General features: G+C 39.0%; 1 protein-coding gene across 7 annotated transcripts in view; it reads right to left on the minus strand.

The window, feature by feature from the left end:
• Positions 1-24,212, minus strand: part of TNIK (TRAF2 and NCK interacting kinase) — a 404,859-nt gene that overhangs the window by 284,217 nt on the left and 96,430 nt on the right. The gene's annotated exons all lie outside the window — the stretch shown is intronic.

Consider the following 24,212-nt stretch of genomic DNA (forward strand, 5'->3'; position numbering starts at 1 on the left):
CTTCTCTGCAATGACTGCAGAGCAAATTTAATTTTCATCCTATATTCACATACATGGGAAATTATAAACTTATGACCCTCAGAGAGCAGTTAGGGTTACCACCTTCCAAAGGATATGGCTTGACTTTGAGATTGCCTGCTATATCTGAAGGTATTTCTTTCAATAAACTAGTAATAATGGCTTTATATTATTTTTAAACCATGAGACAGCCACAAGATGGTCTTGCTTCTATACAGAGGTTTTATGGAGGGGATGATGGGATGTGTAGGTAAGTTTGTGGGTGGTTTTTCACTCTCCTTTTTTCCAAACGCAGCAGTGTTTGTGGCAGAGATATTGAGAGCTGTGTAAATCACACCCAGGAAAGATGTTATTGATGGCTTTCCTTCAGTGAAGTATTAGGCGATGAGCTCTCCCTCGATAATTTGCTCCACACAGAATTCGAAAAGTCACAGGCTAAGTTTTGTAAACATTGCCCCAAAATATAATCACACCAAGATCAATCAGTTTTTAACCCATTAAGTGTATTTTACTCAAATTGACTCTATTAACATCAACATTAAGAAATTCTTGTTTTTCTTAACTGATTCTTCCTGATTGAAAATATACCATTTAATTAGGACCAATTCATAAGCTAGTTTAGGCTTCTTAGTCTTGCCAAATCTATGGATTCTATTTTCTGGAGTGAGAGTAGTTAACTTTCCAGACATTTACAACATAGTTGTCATAAGGACCAAGCAAATTTAGGCATTGCAGAGAAGAATAATGTATTTGTACACACATCATGTACCTTGGACCAGGCGCCAACACCATCAACACTTTTCCTAAATCGGTGTTCCCAGTCCCTTTATTAGAGATAATGAATTCATCTCATGGCCCAGAGCAGATAGCAATTTCCATGGTCTCAACAGATACGAATCAACCTCCGTGGGGGTGGGAATATGTCTTAATTGTATACTTGTTCTTTAACAAAACTACTGCTTCCATTTGATTTCTTCCCCCTTTTACTTACCCAAATGATTTTTCATTCTACCTCACTCATCAACTTGTCAATTGGAGAACAGGAGCTATTTCCTTTCTTTGTTTGGGATCCTGGCGGCAACCCAGGAACCATTTTCCAAGTAATGAAAGAGCTCTGTAATGTCCTGGCTTGTGACCACCAGTCTCTTCCTTTGTTCTATTACCTCTTGCCTGCAGAAGAGTTGAAGGTAAGAGCAGGCAGTGAACTGCTGCTATTTTTAAGTGAAAGCACCCTAAATTCTTTTACTTTTGCCACCCAGCAAAAATAGGCTTTTGTAGTTGTTAAATCTTAGCCTAATGAAGAATGGCAGGCACAAGTGCAAAAGAGTTATGGATTTCCAAGAGACGTCAAGAGTGGAAATGGCATGTGCAATTTGGCATGTGGGAATAGGGTCAACACTCCCCACCACCACACCAAGGTGCTTTCCCTACGTTGACACAGAGAGAGAATATTAGGGAAACCAATTTGTTGTAAAGGGGTCAAAGGCAAAACTGGCCTTCTTTTTTTTTTTTTCTTCCCTATTCCTTAGGAGGAAGGGGAAAAATGAGATTTTCTTTACCGTGTTTATTTATGCATTCACACAATATGTTTTTAGTGTCTTCTATGTATCTGGCATTGTTCTAGGTGCTAGAGACAGAGTTTTTAAACAACAGAGTCCTTATCCTCACAGAAGGGTCTAGTGAAGGGAGAGTGAAATGAATGAATCCCAACGGCAATGAGAGCCACAAAACAAAAAATTTAGCATGGTAAGGGGACCAGAGAATAGGAGGTCCAGAGGGTATCTATGAGGTGGCCAGAGGATGCCTTGCTAATAAGATGACATTTGAGCAGAGACCTGGAGGAAGTGAAAGAGCAAATTACAAGGGTGTCTGGAGAAGGCCACCCCAGGCAGATGATCAGTGGGTACCAAGGTACTGCAGCCTGCCCATGGTTGGCATGGTCAGTCATTAATTACACTAAAAGCTAACAATCCAAGCAGGACCGAATCACTGTGGATAAAACAGCTACTCCCTTAATACCCGACATACTGACTTTACCACCTTTGAAAGTGTGTTATGTAACCCTCTGCCCTGTTAAGAGATATGATCCATAATTAAATCATTTCTGATGACTCTGATGTGTCAGATCACCCTTTATTTATTCAACAAATGCGCATATTGAGCACTGAGCACATAATACAATCATTGCACTCTACTATTTCTTTTACTTTTTAAGTACCCAATCTTGGGCCAGTTACCAGGAATCCAATGGTGAGCAAAGTAGAAAAGTCCCCACCCTCATGGAACTTGCTGTCCGACAAAACAGAAAGACACTATTCAACAAATAGATATTGTTATAATCTGATTTGAGTATAATGAAGGAAATTGCTAGAGGCTATGAGAGTTTGAAAGAGGGACTCTGATGCTCTGAAGAGTGAGGAGCGGTTTGGTGAAGAAGTGACATGAAGAAGTCAATAAGAGGAGAAGAGCATTCCAGGAAGCAGAAACAACATGTGCAAAGGCTTTGAGGTGGGAGCAAACAAATTGGGATTGCTGTATTAAAAGAAAGCGATGTGTCTGGATCCCAGAGAGTGAGAGGGAAGAGCAATAAAACTAAGTCTGCAGAGGAAGCTGGAGTAAATCAGGCTGGGCCTTGTAGACTTGGTTCAGGATTTTGGTCTTGATCAAAAGGGAAATCATTTGAAAGGCTAGGTGAAGGAGTGATGTGCCCAAATACAGATTGTAAGGAGGCCTTCACTGGCTGCACAGTGGGGATGGGATGGAGCAGCAGGGGCTGTGGGTTTAACATCAGGGGACATCCACTGCAGGTGTTCAGATGAGAGATGTGTATTTCCTGAGCTAGGATGCTGGCGGTAGAGATAACCACAGTAGAGAGACTCAAAAACCATTTAAGAAGTAGAGTCAGCTTGGTGATGTAGATTCAAATGCAGGAGGCAAAGGAGATGAATACATCATTGATGACTCCTACTGGGTTTCTGGAGTCATAATAATGCCCTTCATTTATATGTTCATTTGCTAGAGAAAGGAAAACATGAAGGGGCGTCCTAGCTCAAGTACCAAACACACACAGTAGAGAATCTCTTGCTCTTTGGCAGTCAAGTTGGCTCCAAGGACTACGGGGATCCCTAGTATTCAATTCCTAAGTGCCCCATAGGAGTGGCCAATGACTGAGAAGGGTCTATCCCTAAGACCTAAGAGAAAAGACACAAGGCTACACTAGACTGGATAAATGAGCTCCTGATCCAAATGACTTCTTCAGTTTCAACTACACTATCATGGCACTTAGCTGGTCACACCTACAAAGAAATCAGCAAACTGGGTGACTCATTAGGGTTTTCTTTTCAAGGGAGCAGGCACCTAAATAAAGATCCTTGCATTTAGCATACAATACCCAGAAGTCATTTGAGCAGCAGCAGCAGCAATTTAGGAGAACATCAAGTGTGGCATTTAGGTCTGAGAGGGGAAGTTAGAAATCAAAGAACTGATCTCACAAACAAAAAGCTTTTATAATAGCCTGTCCTGGATAAGACAGTAATGAGAGGACAAAGAGGAAAGCTGTCCTCCTTTTAATGCCAAAGCAACCTAGGGAAGTGACTTCTTAAAAGGAGTAGGTGAAAAGAAGAATTTTAGTATCACCAAGAGTGACTGTTCTTCCTCTTTGCTAGATATAGCAAAAAGGGTCTAAATCACTCACTGGGACTTAGAAAGTGGGTGCTTATAAATGAGACTGAAACTATGCAGCACTGTTTAGTGCAATAAATAAGCTTCTCTTAAGCTCTTCTAGGAGCTTAATGGACTATATTCACCATAAGATTATGTGTGCATAGTAACAAAAATGTTAGGATAATATCTGTAGTGTATTTGCTTTTTTTTTAAAAAAAAATGAACTGGAATTCATATAATGCAAAATTAACCATTTTAAAGTGTACAATTCAATGGCATTTACTACATTCACGGTATTGTGTGACCATCACCTCTATTTAGTTCCAAATTATTTTCATCACTCCCAAAGAAGACCCCCCCCCATACCAAGTGAGCAGTCAGTCACTGCCTGTGCCCTATCACCCCCATCCCTACCCCTGGCAACCACTAATTTATTTTCTGTCTCTATGGATTTAACTCTTCTGGATATTTCACATAAATGGCATCACACAATAAATGACTTATTATTGTTTTTTTGCATGGGCAGGTACCAGGAATCGAACCCGGGTCTCAGGCATGGCAGGCGAGAACTCTGCATGCTGAGCCACCATGGCCTGCCCAATAAATGACATTTGACATCTGGTTTCTTTACTTAGCATGATATTTTTAAGGTTCATCAACATTAAAACATGTATCAGTACTTCACTCCTTTTTATAGACTGACTAATACCCCATTACATGGGTACATACATTTAGTTGATCCATTTAGCTATGGATGGACATTGATGGAGTTAGCTTATTGGCTTTTGACAATAAATAAGTCCATCATAAACCCAACACCTTCCCTTGAGCACACGTGAAAAAAAAAAGAATGAAGCTTTTCTATGACTTAAAAGCCTGCCTGTGTTTCCAAGCTGAAGGACACATGCCCCTGGGATACGCAGCACTATGCGGGGTGGGGGTGGGAAGGAGCTGCGGAATTTTTTTTTAAGTTCACTTTCTGTAAGAATGAAGTCCAAATAATTTTAAATTGGAAGAGCAATGGCTATTTTATGGTATAGAAGGCAAGACCCACCTTGCATTTTTATGATAAAACTCAATATATCAAATATATTTCATTTTTGTGGCCCCACTGCCCCAACCTCCCTACCCCCAACTCACACACTGACCTTAGTCCCTAGACCTCCTGGTGGTTATGGGACATTTACAGGCAGGATGGTCCTCCAGGCAGAGTGGACACAGTGCCTGAGGCCAAAGTATTTCATATATGGTCAAAGACTCTATATGAACTCACAGGTGGAAGAAAATGCTCTAATATAATGTTAACATATTCACCCTTCTAGTGATGCAGTTGCAGAACTCAATTTTTCAGACCTCTTTTGGAGGAAGAGGTCCACAAAAGTCCAGGATTGGCCCTGGGGAGTCAGCCCGTCTCCTTGGCTGTGCTGGTGAATCTCAGAACACAAGGGGCAGTGATTTTCTTAAAATGTGATGCTGGTCCAAGTACCACAAAGTACTGAGAGATTTGGTGCAACAAAGGCAAATATTTATTTGAAAAATATATTTTAAGGTACATTTGAAACATAATGGGTACCCCATTTATGGTAGCAATAAAGTTCCCTTTAAAAAATAAGTCAAATAATATTATGGAAAATATTAAGGAAAAACACTATGCCTGCTAGAAAGAACTGGCAAAAAAAAAAAAAAAAGGTGAGAAGCACTAGGTTTACTTAGAACATCTGCAAGTTTCCACATAGATAATTGGGCGCCTTGATCTCTCAAGAAAAACAGTAAATTATTTTCAGAATTTCCATCACTGAGTTACTAGGAAAAAACAGAATTTTTGGACACTAGTTTGATGTCTCAATTCTATTTTAAGCTTATAGCATAAGGCTTTTTTAGAATTAATGTTTCACATTGTTAAGAGAGCAAGAAACATTTGTTGGTTAGAACAAAATACCTCATTTTACTAGAACAAGAGATAATCCCACATAACTCTTGCCTTATTCACTACAGAGGCAGACAACTGATAAAGATTCCCAAGAAGAATAAGACATTCACATGAAAATGAGATCAGCGAGCCCAGTCCCACCAGCTGGGGTGATTTCAGAAGGGTCTCACAGCTTCAGGGCACAAATTCTTCATCGTGGGGTCTGCAGGGAGCAGACTCTCACTGAGCTGCCCACAGCTGGACTGCTTACCCTTGCTCAACCCAAATCTCACACATTTTCCAAAAACTGCCTGTCTCGGCTCTTGTCAGGACAAGATAGTGGCAAATCAGAATAATTCTCTAACATTTCTATAATCCATTCCATTTCATCGTGCTTTGAATGCAGAGAAGGATATTTTCCCCTCAAGTACTGGAAAGCAATCCACTCTCGCATGCTTTAGTTCCCCAGAGCTTAGATTGATTGTTGAACAAACAGCTACCAGAGGCTTCCAGGATTTTTTTACAAGTAGTATCATTCTAGGGCTTCTTTTCTGTCTTGTATGTTTTAGAATTGCTAACTCAGAGAGTGGACATACCCATTCCCAAACAAGAAGGGTCCTACTCTGTCTTTAAAGACCAGTGAAATCTTTCCCGGATAGCTGGCAAAAGGGCTGGTTGCCCAAAGGAAAATAGATATCCTTTATATTTCTTCTGAACAGTTAGAAGAATAATAAAATAAGTTAGACATATCGTACATACATCACAAACACCTTTTCGGAGGGTGAAGAGTGTCTCAATGAGTTGATTCACCTCTGCCAGTATAAGGTACACCATCGACTTTAACCTGCTACTTGCACAAAATGTTGATTTGAGCTCAGGTATGAGTAGACCCAACTCTGCATTACAATGATGCCTGGAACAAAGTTGGTAAATAATAACATTTTTGTTGACTCTGAATCTAGATTAGAAATCAGGCTGTTTGATGCAGGATTCTGAGATATTTCTGGGCTACCTTAGTAGCTAACCTCAACTTCCAGGATGGAAGAATACCTACCACAGGACCTTTGAGGAGGTCAGATGACTGCATCTGATAATGCCATATTCAGATATTCTTTTCCATTATTTCTATTCCTTGTTGAAACTCAAACATTTAACTGGATTCCAAATTACTGAGTACATTGTATATATACAAACTAACTTTTTTTTGGCGATTATTGCATATACCTGAAATTCTTCTAAGTGTAGTTCATGTATTATCTCATTTAGTTCCTATGAAGCAGTCACTTTTATTATTCCCATTTTTCAGCAGAAGAAATCAAGGTACAGAGAGGTTAAGCAATTATTTCTAGGTCAAACAGCGAATAAGTGATAGAGTCAAGATCTGGACTCAAGGATTCCAAGTCTAAAAACTATGCTCTTAACCACTTTGTGCTGTTGCTTATAATAACAGCTAACATTTACTAGACACTTTAATACATGCCATATACCTGTTATGCACATTATCTCATTTACTAGTCACAAGACTCTGAGGAAGAATATATGTCTGAAAATGTGTGGATATGAATGTGTACAGATATAGAAGTAGGTGGGGGGTTATGTGTGTGTAAATGAATCTATCCTCTATCCACGTCACTGTAAAATATTTGACAAATTTCTCAACGCTTGAAGAAAGCCATCTTAGATATTCTATATCATCTAATCACCTCCCTTAAAAATTGCATTATGTATGTGATGGCAAATTTCATGCATCCACTTAGCTAGGTTATAGCATCCAATTGTTTTGTCAAGCGAGCGCTGGCCTGATTGTTACTGTGAGAATATTTTATGGATTTAGATCACCAATCAATTGATTGCATCTATGGATGCATCTATGGATGAAGGATGATTACTGCTGCAATAACAAAGGAGCTTGTCTTCAGCAATGAGAGAAGTCTCATCCAATCAGCTGAAGGCCTTAAAGGGAGAACTGAGGATTCAAGCAGTCGGAAAGAAGACAGTCTACTTCAGCTAGTCAGCTTCTCCTGGGGAAGTCAATGTCACCATGAAGTTACCAACTTGCAATCTGTCCTACTGAATTCAGACTTGCCAGTCCATCATTGTCCGGCAAGCCAATTCCTATAATAAACACTTAAATATTTACATACATATGTAAATACTATATATAGCTTATTGATTGTTTCTCTGGAAAACCCTTACCAATACAATGTATTATTCTTCTCTAATTTCATTAAGTGTTTTCACTGAATCTAGTTTGTAAGAGGAACAGAATTGACTTATTCTCATGTTCTTGTTCTTTTTTACCTACTTTAATATGAACTATAACAGAATCAGAAAGAGTTCTGAAATAACTTGAAGGATGGTTTTAGGATGATCATTGAGATTATAAGAGTTTATAATAGCAACCAAATATTTCAAATCTGTGCACACCCTCCACTTAAGTAAATTATAAGATCCCATATTATATATCATCATTATTGCAAAACTTGAAAAGATTCACCTTCCATTTTTCACTTATCTCCCAAATGGGTGATTTCTCTCTATGGGATGGGACAATTCACAGAACACGGAGCATCAAGGCCTTCTTCTCCCTCTCAGTTCCCAGGGGAACAGGTAAATACAAAGGTTACTTTAAATAACACATTTCAGGCACTTTGCCCATTTTGAACCTTCCAAGTCCAAGCCTCCTTTTTAACTAGGAAAGGCATTTCACCTAGTCAAGTTGTCTCTAGACCTCATGGCCAATTAGACTTTCTTAGTTAGCGCTTCCCAAACGTGAGTGTGCAAATAAAACACCTGGGGAATCTCGTTAAAAAGCAGAATTTGATCCATGGGCCTGGGAGGGCCTGCAATTCTGCAGATGTAAAGCTGTCCCCGCTGGTGATGGTCCCTGCTGGACAGCGACCAGAGGTGGAGGAGCTGGGTCTACCTCGTAGACAAAGGCAGGAGTGTGCTTCGAAGCAAAATATGTGTTTGAATTTCTGAAAGGTTTAAAATCCTGGGTTCTCATCTCCCTACCCCTTATTATTGACAGCCCTTCCAAGATGAAAAAGAGTGGGGACAGTCCAAATATCCCTAAACAATGGGAGAAAGGTCGAAGGTGATGGTGGAATTATACAGAGAAGGTCTGGTTTAACAAAAGCGTATGATTACTGAATTATTATATTGATACTTCCTTTAGTCTCTAGTATCTTAGAGCAGCTAGAAGTAAACACTTAAAATTGTGGAATTGCAACCCATACCAAACTCTGAAATCTGTTCTACAACTAATTGTTGCAGTGTGCAGTTTTTGTATATGTTATTTGTCACAAAAAAGAAAAAAAATATGATTATATATATATATATATTCCTCCTAGACGCCAATGTTCTGAAGCAGCTAGAAAGAAATATCTGAGATGATGGTATGGTAGCTCATGACAAACTCTGGGATCCATCCTGTAACTACTTGTTGAAAAAGTGCTTTGAAAATTATTGCTTTTTTCCTTCTTTGCTTTGTATGTATTTTATATTATAAAATAAAAAACAGTTTAAAAAATTCTGCATTCAAATCCAAGGTGATCTATAAAGCTTTCCATATCTACAAGTGGCATTAAAAAGTCGAAAGTCCTTAGAAATATCTATTCATATTTTAAACCTTCTGACTCTACAAGACAACCTCATTCCAAGTAAAGAGAGACTATTATCCCACCAGGAATATTAAAGGACTTCCCCTCTGTGACTTTGCCACATCTCCTCCTTATGTTCATTTATCCAAAGTGTTAGCAGCTAATGGTTTCAATCCCCCCAAATAGTGAATCCTCAACACAATTATATTTAATACACAGTAAAACCTCTGTAAATCTTACTACTTTGGAACTGCTATGTAAATAAGGGGCTATTTTACCATATAGTCTAATGAACCAAATACATGCAGTAACCAGACTTACGCTAAAAGTAGAAATTCCGTGAAGGAAATACTTTAATACTAAAGAAGAATGTGTGATTTGCACATCAATAGGAATAAATAAGCAGTAGTGTAATACCTGAGGGTACTTAAAGACAGAGGCTTTTCAACAAACTTCTTAAATTTCTGTTTAGACTGTTAAATTGCATGGTAAATTCTTTCTTCTAAGGCACTTTGAAATGTCAAGTTCAGCTCAGGTCCCCTCTCTGAGCATTAATGAGGTCTTAATGTCCTTGGGGATAGAGAAGTGGTATCAAGGCTATTTGACTTACCCAAGCCAAAGAACCATCTAGGAGAGCAACAATTTGGCAGGGTTTCTACACCTTCAAGCCACCTATCCTCTTAAGCACAATATTTACAGAACATTTATTTCAACATATTGGCAGAATCACTAAAGTACTTGTGAGCAGCATAATGACTTTCTTCTACCTTTTTAAAATGGTCAGATAGGAGAAATAAAGCATATAAACCCTGCTGATGGAAAACATGGCTTTCCGGTTTGACTCCTCTACTTTAGAAGGGATCCTGAGAACCTGAGACAGTGGCTCTCAGTTAAACCAGAAAATTTTAAGTTAAAAGTTCAATCACTGAACACTTGAGCTGAGCAGCTATATCACACATTCACTCCTTCAACAATTTGGTATCAAAAGGGTGTGACTTCAAATTGTGTCACTTACTGCCAGTGTGACATAGGGCAAGTCAAATACTCCAAAGTTCAGATTCTTCACCTGTAAAACTGGGATAAATAGTAAGCATCTACCTCTTAGAGTTAAGGTACAGAGGCCTAAGACAGAGTCTTCCCTATAATGGGCATATGTACTACATACATCCTCTTAAGTGCAATATTTAAAGGATTACCCATCCATACCAACATATTAGAACTATTAGCAGAATTAAGTTGTTCCTTGAACTTTAAAGAGACACATTAACCGCAAGTGAAGTCAAGAACTGCCACCCAAAGCACATATAAAAACTATGAAAACTCCTGACCACAAGAGATGACCCAGGGCAAAGAAATACAAAGGAAGTGCTCTTGAATGAACTACCAAAAGAATCTGAACACATCCTTCGCCTCTGAGGTTCAAGCCTAGAGAACAGTGACACTCTCCTCCACATCACCTTCCCTGGGCCCGTGAGCAATTGGGCCATTTCGGCCATATTTGTCTCCAAGTCAATTCTTCAGCTCTGGGCCTTTCATTGTGATGCCTAGTCCATCATTCGGACTGGGTTAAAAAGTCAACGTGTTTTTCCTTCTCCTATTAGGAGTAAGCAGTAATGTTTGTAGTTCCAGTACTTCTTCAAAGTTGATATTGGTTATTTCTCACAACTTTCACTCTGAAGAAAATTCTGTAATAACCTTCATCCTCCAAATCTCTCACAAAGTATGTGCTAGCATGAAATGCCATTATTCAAGCAAAATCAGCTTTCCAAACTACAACTGTATCTTAGGGTGACAATGTACCACAGGAAAAGAAGTGTCCTCAAATTATTAACATCTTAATGAGAAATCCAATTTAAATAACGAATTTACATTCAGTATAAATGCCAAATAGATACTTATGACTACTCCAATTTTTTTTAACTAACAATCATCAGTAGGTCCTTTAGTCTTTTCTGTTGTGACCCAAAACACTGATATTGAAGAGGAAATTTTCTTCCCCACACTTATTTTGGAAATAGATATCAACTGCAGAGAAGTAGTTGACCTCAAGTGCCCATAAACTCACCCTGAAATTTGAGTACCTGGGTTGGCCAGCATCCTGAACTGTGTTCCTCAAGAAAACTTCAAAAGAACACTACTTGACTTTAACCTGGATCTCAGAAAGCCAAAGGGCAGCTCAGAGCAGGACTTGGCGGGCACAAGGCCAAAGGCCTAGGAGTTCTTCTGAGTTCTCACCACTGGGCTTCCTGAGAAACAGATCCTGAATAAGACGATGAAACCTCAGGATGTTCATGTTGACTGTCAACAAATCGGTTTCATAATCCCAAGGGATACCTGAAATTGATCGTCACAATTACAACATAATGACCATGAGCTTGGAAATTCAATGATACCCTGAAGATGGATGCACAGGTAAGGAATCTCTTCAGCACTTGACAATGCAGACCACAGAAATAATGTAAGTAGTGGGTAGGTGTGGGGTGGGAATCACTATTGCCACTAGCACTACTTTTAGGTATTCACAAAGATATGTATTTGAGAACTAACACCAATTATGTTCTCATATGGCATGTAGACCAAATTTCAAAGAGCGCATTTGACCACAGCATTACTCATCAACTTAGCCAGGTATTCATAAATTTCCTATGTTTCTGGACTGGAAAACCATACTCAAGCAAAGGATTTTTTGCTTTGGAAGCTGTTGTTTTGTTTGAGGTTTTGTTGATAGGCTTTTTTTTTTTAAATTTTCTATTTGGTTTTTCTGCCCCACCCTCTATCAACACTGGTTTCTTGGTCACATCTAAAATTTATGACATATTTACTCAGATGATTACCTGCAGACATTTGTCTTGTTCTGACCAAGAAATAAACTGGAGACCTAAGGAAAAAGGCAACCAGGGCTCCTCATTATTTGCTCTTCCTACCCTATCCCCCATCTTCCTGCAGAACATTAAATTTGGGGTAACCTGAGAGAACTTGGCACCAAACACCTTTTCTTTAAGCCTCCAGGGAGGGACATACTCATGTGTGGGAGGGGAGTGGCTTGGGTGATTGGTTTTCACGATGGGCTTCTTCACAGAATGAAGGATTTTGAAAGTTAAGAGTCTCTCAAAGTGGTTAAGTGGGTACAAAACAGTAGAATAAAATGTACTAAATATTTAGGCACAAAACATTCTTTTTCTCCTGCTGTAGTCACTGGAGAGGTTAACTGGATGAAATCAGAATCTGCTTAATTTAAAACTCTTTCTAAGAGAATATACAATAAACCCAGACTCCAATCAAAAGAAGGACACCCCATCCTTTGTTTCACTAACTTTTGTAGGTCTGACACATAGTGAGAAAGAATGGATAAATGTGGGCAAACGTCGTCACTGCGGTTTCTGATGAAAGCCTTCAGAGGCATCTCAAGGGCGTCTTGGCTAACTGGTGCGGTATATCTAAAAATCTACAGATAAAGGAAAATAGAATAGCATAGACCTTAGTGGAAACAGAAATGGAGCGTCCTTGCACCAGTACTCTTGACTTGCATTCATGTTAAATTATCCAACAAATACTCTGTATCCTGACACTTTACCAAGGACACCCTCAACTACAGTATCCTGAAATTCTTTCCTTCCACTCTGTTTCATTGCCCTTCCCCACCCTGAACCCCACACCCAAGCTTAGGCCCCCCGTCAAGGAGGAAATACCAAAACAAAGGGTAAGCAACTTGCTACAATGCCATGCAGGGTTACAGGTCATGGGTTCCCCCTCTCCCCAGAACAGAGCAAATGTGCAGATTATGCACTTAAGCAAATATTTGCAGTCTCCAGAGCAGTAAGATTCATCCATTTGCTCACAAAAGCACACAACCACAGCTGAGAGAATAAATCAATCCAACTCAACAAACATTTATCAAGCACCAGCCTGACTGCAGTCTTCTGGAGAAAAAAAATAATAATAAAGCACCTGGCTAGTGGGGCTGATTTTTGAAGAAGTCTAGAAATATACTATTCCCTTCCTTCTCCCACCAAAAACAAATCTTGAGAAAAGCAGCAACCAGATCCCTCAAGTGATCAGCACAGCAGTATTTCATATTGTAAAAATGTCACTAGCCTAAGGCATGCCAGTTCCTTTTTTGTAGATGGAAAAGAATTGCCTTATCTGTCTGAAAAAAAAAATGGCAATTTTGTTTGTTGTATAAAAACACAATATCTCCACTGGCTAAGAAATCGGTGATTAATTATTTAGCCATCAGTCACCTTTGAGTATTCTGGGTTAAAGATTTAAAAGAACTATATATTGAGACAAAGTTATGGCATCACTGCTTTATATTATAAATTCAAACATATCAGAGATCTGCTTAAAATGAATTCCAAACATCCAATGCAAGGATATGGCAAGAGCAATCCCTGCCAAACCCTTAAGGAGCTTTTCTGGATTTCCTTCTGGGAAACTTCTGAGCAGAACAGAGAATTCAGGCCGCTTGACCAGGAGTCACCAAAGCCTTTTTCTGGGCTCCTGTCCTACCATTTACTCAGTAATGGCAGGAAAGTCATTATAGACTCTCAGACCTCAATTTCTTTATCTTTAAAATAGGAATATTGCACCTGTTCTATTTACTATCTAACTTGTGGGATTATTGTGAGGAGCAAATGAAATAATGGATGTGAAGGTTTTACAAAATCTGGTATACTCATCAACCTCAATGTTCAACTCTATGGTGCTGAAGACATGGTAGAAGGAACACAACTAAAGAAAACTCATCTTTGTTCCTAAAAAGTGTATAAATTGAGTCTTTAAAGCTCAACTGAACTGTGCCCCTTTGCATTTGGACACAGGGACACTTTTAGAATCACGTCCACAAAATCAGCTTTAGAAATAGGGAGAAAAAAATTTTTTTCTTTGTCCTATTCTCTTATTCTCTTTTGTCATATTGGACATTATTTTTATTTAACTTAGGTGATCAGCGGCTGTGGGCTATTAAATATCGCATTTAGGGTCAATCTCCTCGATTCATTTACTTAAACAGTGAAGGTCAGGCAGAAACTACATGTCAAAAGGACACACAGTGCAAAGAGATAGGACATTCCAACCGCAGCATAATGTAGGAGTGATGTACTTCTTCTTTTTTTCTTTTTAAGTTGATATTTTTAGCCATCTACTCTGTATCAGTACTAGAGAAACCATAAGGTAATGTCCCTGACCTCAAGGAGCTCAGCATTTGGAGTGGGAGACAGCCAGACAGAACATTACAGAAGGGTGAGGTCAGTGCAATAAGAAAAGAGCTCAGCCATGGCCACAGAGCCCTGGGAAGATCTTTTAACCCTGTCCAGGGGGAGGTGCCGCTCATGCCAAGGAAAAAGTAACTCAGGATAGTTAGTCGGGAGCAGGTGGGGAGGGGATGGGCCAGCACAGATGCAAAAGCTGCACGCTGCATGCATGAGTCTCAAGCAACCTCGTGCTGCTGAGGCATTCACTGAGGTCAGGGTGCGGCCATGTCAAGCAGGGGATGGGGGTCAGGGTATGCAGAAGACTAGCAGGAGGGGCAGGCAGAGGGCACATCTTGAGGAACCTTAGACGTTGAGTCAACTGGGAGAGATGCTGTGCTTCTGGGAGCCTCAGAACTCAGCCCAAGGGCAGGGCCCCATCTGAGAACTGGTGGGGGAGGGAAGCTCACCAAGGGATGCACTGGTAAATGGGCCACTATATAAAGTACAGACCCCAAATCCCTCCCTCCAGAACATTCCGCTTTAGAATTAAATATTAGAGCCTCCCCTGGGAAGGACAAAATTTGCCACTAAAAAATAAAATAGTCAGTACATTTAAAGGTAAAGGAAACTTTGATTTATAAAACTGCAATTGAAATAACCATGGCCCAGGGCATTTTAATATAGAAAACATTAACAACCCTCTTTAAGAATTCATATAGGGTTTTTAACCTCTCCCTGAGAAAGACTGTTATTTAGATATAAATAGGGTAGAAAATCAAGGGCTCTGGCAGGCTCAGCTTTCTAGAACAAGGCACACAGACCTGCAGGAGCTGCAGCCAGGTACCTGGAGGGTAAGGTAGGCCCCGGGTGAGTCATCCTGGGGAATACCCACACAGGGACAGAAAGACACGCAGAAGCATTCTGGACTTGTCAGAGATCCAGTTTTGCAAGAAACTAACCAGGAAACCATCACATGTAAAGTTAGGTTTATTGGGAATATTTTCTTTAAAAAAAAGACAGAATGTCAAAGTTTGAAAGTCATCAGATTTCAGGCAGTGCAACGGTGGCTCAGTGGCAGAATTCTCATCTGCCATGCTGGAGACCCAGGTTCGAGGGTTCGATTCCCGGAGCCTGCCCATGTCAAAAAAAAAAAGTCATAAGATTTCACTTATGGGCCTCTTCCTGCCTCCCTGAATGTAATGTAATAAGAATCAAAACTGAAAATCTCAAGAAAGACTTTTATAAGAAAGCACCAATTCAAACACGCAAGTGGTCTGCCAAAGACTGTAAGTCCCGGTGGGCCATTATGCAAATTGTGGGCACGTTTTTCAGAAACAACAGAGCACCTTCCCCCAAAGAAGACTGAGCTCTTCACACAATTGAGGTCATAAATCTTTCCCGTAGCCCAGAAAGATGGTATTGTTATTATTATTGTTATGGTAGCTATTTTGTGTTTATTAAGACTTTTCCATGCGCCATGCAGTATCCTTTCTCCCCTTTGTTGAAGAGAAGAACAAAACTGACACAGAAACCTGTGCATTGCCTGGGAGAGTGATCAGAAGCAATGCCCAAGGCCATAGCAGAAGTTACTGCCCCAATTAACTGGTTATTCTTTTTAAACGGCCTCAAAAGTTTCCCATGTACAAAATAAAGTTGCCCATGGCCCTAAATTCTGTGCCTGTAGTCCTGGCTGGGTTTTATTTTACAGGTTACAATGAACCCCAGAATAATGGTAATTACATAGTAACTATTGATTGCTTAATTACTTGAGAGTGCCTTATAATCACCAAGTCATTAAGGGTGTTATGAGATCTAAAAATTACAGGTCATGGGGGTGTTGTGTGTCAAGGTATTTGGCAATTCATTGACATGAGACAGAATGAAAGTACTTTGCCCGAAAGCCACCTATAAAGCCTTCAAATGAAAGGTGGACACAGGAGTACCGGTCCATGTCTGGACCTGGCAGATGATGTCTTCATCTTTTCATCTGCTTTTGGAAGGATGTGTCAATGTTTAGTGGAGCAACGAGAATCTATGAGAACCTCATGGCTCTGAATTAATGAGAGAGTGGTATAAGAGGCACGTGTGTCTATAGCTTTTAACCTAAAACTGTACAAAGCAATGCCACCACACCAAACAGTATTTATAAGTACTCAGTACAATTCATCTTGCTAATGGCATAAGTACTCAGTACAATTCATCTTGCTAATGGCTGAGAATATTTCTGTAAACAGAAGTTGAAGTTTCCTCGTTTTGCAGCTGGAAAAGCAAAGGCTGTACATGGATTCATGGAAGCAACCTGTGAAGGTCATCCAGACTACTCTGCTACCTGGAGTTAAGGTAGATCTGGAAAGAACTCTGAAGACCATTCTACTCCAACTGCTCCATTGTAAATGAATCTGAGGCCTGGAAAAGCCAAATGACTTGCTTAAACTCATAAAGTTGAACAGCTGCAAGGTCAAGATTCAAAGTGAGAAAAGTCCAGTGGTCTATCCAGCACAAGTCGTACATCTTTCCCAGGCCTGCTTCAACTCAGGTCTTGACCCTGTCCCAGTCCATAGTAGACAGGAACTTGAGAGATCTTTCTTCTTCCCCAGAGACTGCCTCTTTCCATTCCCCTTTCCCAGGCAGAGTTGATGCTCATTATTTGCGATATTTGTGAATTTGTGTTTTCAAATTTGCCTTCTTGCTAAAATGTATTTATAAAGTTATCACTGACGCGCTTTCCCTGTCACTTGCAGACATGTCGTTTGAGTGCCTGACATGTACATTCTCAGCTGAAGTTGGGCAAAAAAATGCTCAGCCTTCTTGTTTCAGCTCTCCTACTGTAAACAGGTAGGAGAGTTATATATTTAGTTACACTTTCCACTTTCTTACATGTTTTGCTATGTAAAATAGACCCCAAGCAAGGTGCTGAAGTGCTGTCTAGTGTTCTTAAGTGCAAGAAGGCTGTGTGTGATGTGCCTTACAGAGAAAATATGTGTGTTAGATAAGCTTCATGTAGGCATGAGTTATAGTGCTGTTAACCGTGAGTTCAAAGTTAACAAACCAACGTATATCTTAAAATGTCTTTAAACAGAAACACACATAAAACAAGGTTATGGGTTGACTGATAGAGAAAAACCTTGAGGCCAGAGGCTCTCAAGAGCCTAACCCTATATTTTCACAAGGAAAAAATGTTAAGTTTTTGCTATTTTATGGTTCATGGTGACTTTATAATACACAGATAGTGCAAATAATGAGAATCAATGATCGATTCATCTTTCACAATTCAATTCAAGAGTTACCTCCTATCTGAAGTCTTTGCTGGCCCCCCTGCAGGCCCTGCATAATTGGTTTTGTGCCTCTTTGCATCCCAACCATATGCCACCTGCATACTCCTCTGGTGTGTGGGTAATACACTATTGAAGTTATTAATTTACATGTTTCACTACCCAAAGACTTCAAACCCTCTGAGGGCAGGAGCTCTGACACATGCATAGCTATACACCCTGCCTGAAGGCAGTGCCTAGCAGATAGTAGATGCTTATTATGAAGCCTGAATATATGAATAAACATAAACAAAACTCCAGAATAGATATGAGTGGCAGAGACTCTTCCCCAAAGGTAAAGACACCAAGCAGAGCTCTGGGGCCCTCTGAGAGGCAATATCTTGGCCCTGTGGCTGTCATTCTTGGCTGCACATTAGAAGCATCTGGGAAGTTTGGAAAAATACTTTATCCAGCTCTACATCTATCCAACTAACGCCAAATCTCTGGGAGAAAGGCCCAGATATCTACAGTTTTTTTTTTTTTTTTCCAAAGCTAACAGGGAGATTTCTGGAAACTGTGAAGGCTGAACACTATTAGTAACCACAAGAAATTTCACCTAGGTCCCTGGGCAAATTTTGCTAACAACTCTGGAGGTGCCACCACCTAGCGGAGAAAGTGACCCTTTCACATGGCATACGGCTCTCAGCACTTGCAAAGGTCTTCCCTCCATGCACACGTCGCAACCCACCTAATTCATTACACCAACAGATCCCAGAGTGAGGGGACGTGCTTGCAAGCCAAATTAGAGGCAAATAATACAGGGATCTATAAGGATGAAAGTCTCATCAAGCCAATACATTTCAAGGATAAATGATCATTCCTACTTATCAGGGAACAAACGTAAAACCATTACCTGTAATTTTGGCAAACTGCAATAAAAATACACTCTCAGACTTAAGTCATCTGAACACCTTAGCTATAGTCAAATGAACCTATGATGAGTCAGAAGAACTCTCTGTATGTACTAGAGCATCTTAGAGACATTTTGTAGATGTCCATCTGATGTCAAAAAAAAGTCAGTTTTTGTACTCCTAATATAATAGTGTTTGTATATTTTTAAAAATAATCCCTTTTAATTGGGTTGAAACCAATGGCCAAAGGTACTGGTAACTTTGGCCATTATCGTTCATTTATTTTTAATGAGATGAACTTATTATTATAAACAGCACACAAAAATCTTTTCTAAGGAAATCTGCTTACCAGACCTGACCCAATAACCCGGTTTATAAGGAAACAGGAACCACAGCCCTGCAACCATGTTTTACATAAACTGTCTCCTGATCCAAAGGGACAGGATGATACTGAGGTTGCAATGAGATGGAAATGGACACTGGCTAGGGCACAGGGACAGAAGCCATCCTGAAATCTATGTCCTATGGAATAGTTCCAAGAGGCATAAATAGAGGTTATTTGTGGGAACAGGGTGGGGGGACTACAAAGTCAAAGAAATTGGAAAAATTTCTTTTATTGGGTAAAAGAAAGCAATACAGATGCTAATGTACACTGTCTCCTTTTATGAGGGAAGGCCAGCAGCACTTCACAAGCTTCTTTAGTCACTCTACCCTTTTTTTCTGCCTAACTTCTTTCAGGGTTCCATTGAACACACTTTGGGAAACACAGTAACCAGCTAATAAATGTCAATGGGGGAATCGTCAGGCAAAGACAAAGACAAAGAGACTTCCCACGCAATCAACAACTCTTATTTGTCTGAAGACCCCAGACAGGGCATAGAAGGGATGGAAGAATTGAACCTACAGCTGGAGCCAGGCTTTCTAGAAGGGAATTATCATTTATTTGGGAACATATAACATAGTGGGCATGAAGTTGGAAAAGACAAAGAACAACGTAGCGCCTGGGATAAAAGGACTCTGCCACCCACCTTGTAATAAATAACAATAGCAAAACAAAAAATCTTAAATGTGCATAGCACATTCGTTATACTTAACAAAATACTTTTGGAGTCATCAATTCATTTCAATCTCACAAGAGTCTGATGAAGTATAGCAGGAAAGATGTTTTTGTTCCATTTTCCAAATGAGAATAAATGAATCTCTAAGTGGTTATATTGTAAGCTAAAAGCTACAGTGACTTAGGGACATGTCTTTCTCAATTCCAAAGGGTCCTTATTACTCTCACACTCCTTACAAGTCTCACAGCAAAGCCTCCTGATTTGGTTCTCACTCTATCTTAAGAATTAAAACTGGTGATCATTGATTCACCAGTTGACACAGAATGGAATTACTGAAAAAATCACTCTCATCCCAGCAAAGTTACAGAGTGGCACAACCAATTCTCACTCACAAATCATCTTCTCTTAACAAATTGTTGAGAAATTGACTTTTTTTAATCTTTTAACACTAAAGACCAACTACAATATCTAAATGGCAATTATATTATCAAATGTCATATTCTAAGTATTGAGATTTGGGTTCAATATAAACAATGTAATTTTGGGCATTTGTAAAAATCAAGAAATCAAAAGGAGAAGGAGAAGCAAAAATAGATGCATCTCTGATTTCATCCCAAGGGCTTCCACATACTTTACAGGCTGAGTTTTCATAACAGCTCTACTCGGTACTAGTAATAGCAGATACACAAAAGTAAACCCAGAGAGTAACTCAGCTATCTTCACACAACTAGAAAGAGGCAGAGCCAGATCAAGATACCATCTCAGGCCTGCCTCACAGCCCTTTTCATTACATTCCTTTCCATCTTTGAAAACACTAAATTACACTCCAAGATACAGTGCAAATCCCAAGGCCTCTAAACTTTTTCCAAATTCTCCTCCCCCGACCCACTGAGGCCCCCACTCTCCCTGGCTAACACTGAAGGCTCCAAATTCTACACTCTCGTTGATTCACTTGCACTTCAATTTTTAACATCTTTGTCATTTTGTTTTCTTTTTGGAACAATCATTCTCAACCAGGGCTGAGTTTGCCACCTAGGGTGATTTAGGAAAATCTGAAGACATTTTTGGTCATTAAGACTTGAGGGGAATGGATCAAAGATCTAAACATTAGGTCTAAGACCATAAAACAGTTAGAGGAAAATGTTGGGAGAGATCTTATGGATCTTACAACTGGAGGCGGTTTTATGGACCTTAAACCTAAAACAAGAACACTGAAGAAGGAAATAAATAAATGGAAGCTCCTCAAAATTAAACACTTTTGTGCATCAAAGAACTTCATCAAGAAAGTAGAAAGACAGCCTACACAATGGGAGACAATATTTGGAAATGATATATAAGATAAAGGTCTAGTATCCAGAATTTATAAAGAGATTTTTCATCTCAACAACAAAAAGACAGCCAACCCAATTGCAGAATGGGAAAAAGACTTGAGCAGACACCTATCAGAAGAGGAAATACAAATGGCCAAAAGGCACATGAAGAGATGCTCAATGTCCCTGGCCATTAGAGAAATGCAAATCAAAACCACAATGGGATATCATCTCACACCCACCAGAATGGCCATTATCAACAAAGCAGAAAATGACAAGTGCTGGAGAGGATGCGGAGAAAGAGGCACACTTGTCCACTGTTGGTGGGAATGTCAAAGGGTGCAACCACTGTGGAAGGCAGTTTGGCGGTTCCTCAAAAAGCTGAATATAGAATTGCCATACGACCCAGCAATACCATTGCTGGGAATATACTCAAAGGACTTAAGGGCAAAGACACAAACGGACATTTGCACACCAATGTTTATAGCAGCATTATTTACAATTGCAAAGAGATGGAAACAGTCGAAATCTCCATCAACAGAAGAGTGGCTAAACAAACTGTGGTATATACATACGATGGAATACTATGCAGCTTTAAGACAGGATGAACTTATGAAGCATGTAATAACATGGATGGACCTAGAGAACATTATGCTGAGTGAGTCTAGCCAAAAACTAAAGGACAAATACTGTATGGTCCCACTGATGTGAACAGACATTCGAGAATAAATTTGGAATATGTCATTGGTAACAGAGTCCAGCAGGAGGTAGAAACAGGGTAAGATAATGGGCAATTGGAGTTGAAGGGATACAGACTGTGCAACAGGACTAGATACAAAAACTCAAAAATGGGCAACACAATAATACCTAATTGTAAAGTAATCTTGTTGGAACACTGAATGAAGCTGCATCTGAGCTATAGGTTTTTGTTTTGTTTTGTTTTGTTTTGTTTTGACTTTACTATTATTACTTTTATTTTTGTCTCTATATTAACATTCTATATCTTTTTCGGATATGTTGCTAGTTTTTCTAAACCGATGCAAATGTACTAAGAAATGATGATCATGCATCTATGTGATGATGTTAAGAATTACTGATTGCATATGTAGAATGGTATGATTTCTAAATGTTGGGTTAATTTCTTTTTTTCCGTTAATTAAAAAAAAAAAAAGAGAGAAGGGGTAATTGGAGCTGAAGGGATACAGACTGTACAACGGGACTGGATATAAAAACTCAGAAATGGACAGCACAATACTACCCAATTGTAATGCAATTATGTTAAAACACTGAATGAAGCTGCATGTTGTGAGGTATAGGTTTTTTGTTTTGTTTTTTTCTTTCTATTAATGTTTTAATTCTTATTCTGTTGTCTTTTTATTTCTTTTTCTAAATCGATGCAAATGTACTAAGAAATGATGAATATGCAACTATGTGATGTTATTAAGAATTAGTGATTGTACATGTAGAATGGAATGATTTCTAATTGTTTTGTTAATTCTTTTTTTAATTAATAAAAAAAATAAAAATAAGAAAAAAAAAAAAAGACTTGAGGGGATGCCACTGACATCTCATAGGTAGGAGGCCTACGCACAGAACAGTGTCTATATTGAGGCTAACCCAACCCAATATGTCAAAAGTGCCAAACCTGCCATAGAGTAATGGTGTGGTTTCATAAATGCAGTTCAGTTTCCTTTGCTGCGAATAAGGAACATCACCACAGAGACGACAGAGTAAGATAATATATATATATATATATATATATATATATATATATAAACTCTTAGCACACTGTGAGCAATCAGAGTCCTAATTAGTAGTCTGATTACATACTTCTTGAGAGCAAGAGCCACTTCACTTAGCTCTGCATCCTTCCCCCATCAAGCACCAGGCTTTTTCACTGGCACTCTATAAATGTGAAAGAATGTGTTCTTAATATTGGAAGTTCTTGATTAAACAAATGCTAATATTATCTAAAAACATAACATTTTTGCAGACTAACTCCTTACTAAACAAGAAGTGAATGGTACAATACATGATTCACTGCAATAGACTATTAATAGCACCCAGGGAAATGTCATAGAATCAATCAGCTTCATATCAAGACAGTTAATAATTTTACCATTAAAATGCATTACATTTTAACAGAAGGCGAGTGAAGAGATCAAATATACAGATTTGAGGAAAATTTCCTGCAACAGCCTCAGATTTTTTTACACCAGGTCAGTTTTGACTATCAAATCTCAGGTCTTGAGTTGAATTTTCCCAAAACAACAGTAAAACATAATCACAAGCACACCAAAAGTCAAATCTTTAAATGAGCGAGTACAAACTGGTTGGTATCACATCTCTGCTCAAGATCTCTGTTTTTCACTTTTCTCAGTTCATCCAAGTTTAAGTCAGCTTGTAAATCCTAAAGTAAATGATTACCAGAAATATTAAAATTAGGCTTCATTCCAGCGACTCTACAACAGGAAAATATACAATCCTTCTTGCAGAGTTTCTAGAAGTAAATGTTTCCAGGGCCTTAAACATTAGAATGAAGCTGTACACTTATTAAAAGTGAAGATTCCTAGACTCCACTGCAGATATACTGAACCAAACATTTCGAACTTGGGGCCTGGACTTACATACACATTTTTAATACTTTCCAAAATATTCACTTTGCATGTTCAAGTTTGAGAACCTCTGCCAGGAAACTGAAGCCCAGAAAACTTTTGCTCCATGGGTTTCACCTCTAGAGACTTCTGACAATCCATTTAGCAAAAAATCTATCTCTAGCTCTCAACCTAGAACGAGGTAGAATATTTTGTTTATTACTGTGGTATAAATATGCATTTATGAAGTAAAGTAGACTAATATTTTATGAAAATGCTAAGAAAACTTGAAACTGATATAAAAAGGAATATCAAGGAAAATGCTGTTCAATTCTGATTCCCCGAATGTCAAGTGGCATTGAGACAGAATGGCCTTGTAGGAGAAATACTGGATTTCAAATCAAGAAGCAGGAATTTGAGTGCCAGTTCTGAAATATAATGACTAAGAAGGTTCTGGGTTAAGTCATCTAATTTCTGAGATTCAAGTTCCAATCTATAAATTACTTTTCATTTATTTATTGTTTTTCAAATCATGTTTTTTTCAACAAGGGTGACTGTTCTAGTTTGCTAGCTGCCAGAATGCAATATACCAGAAACAGAATGGCTTTTAAAAAGGGAAATTTAATAAGCTGCTAGTTTACAGTTCCAAGGCCGAGAAAATGTCCCCATTACAGCAAGTCTATAGAAATGTCCAATCAAAGGCA

This window comes from Tamandua tetradactyla, chromosome 5 (genome assembly GCF_023851605.1).
Source record: "Tamandua tetradactyla isolate mTamTet1 chromosome 5, mTamTet1.pri, whole genome shotgun sequence".
Lineage (NCBI taxonomy): Eukaryota > Metazoa > Chordata > Mammalia > Pilosa > Myrmecophagidae > Tamandua > Tamandua tetradactyla.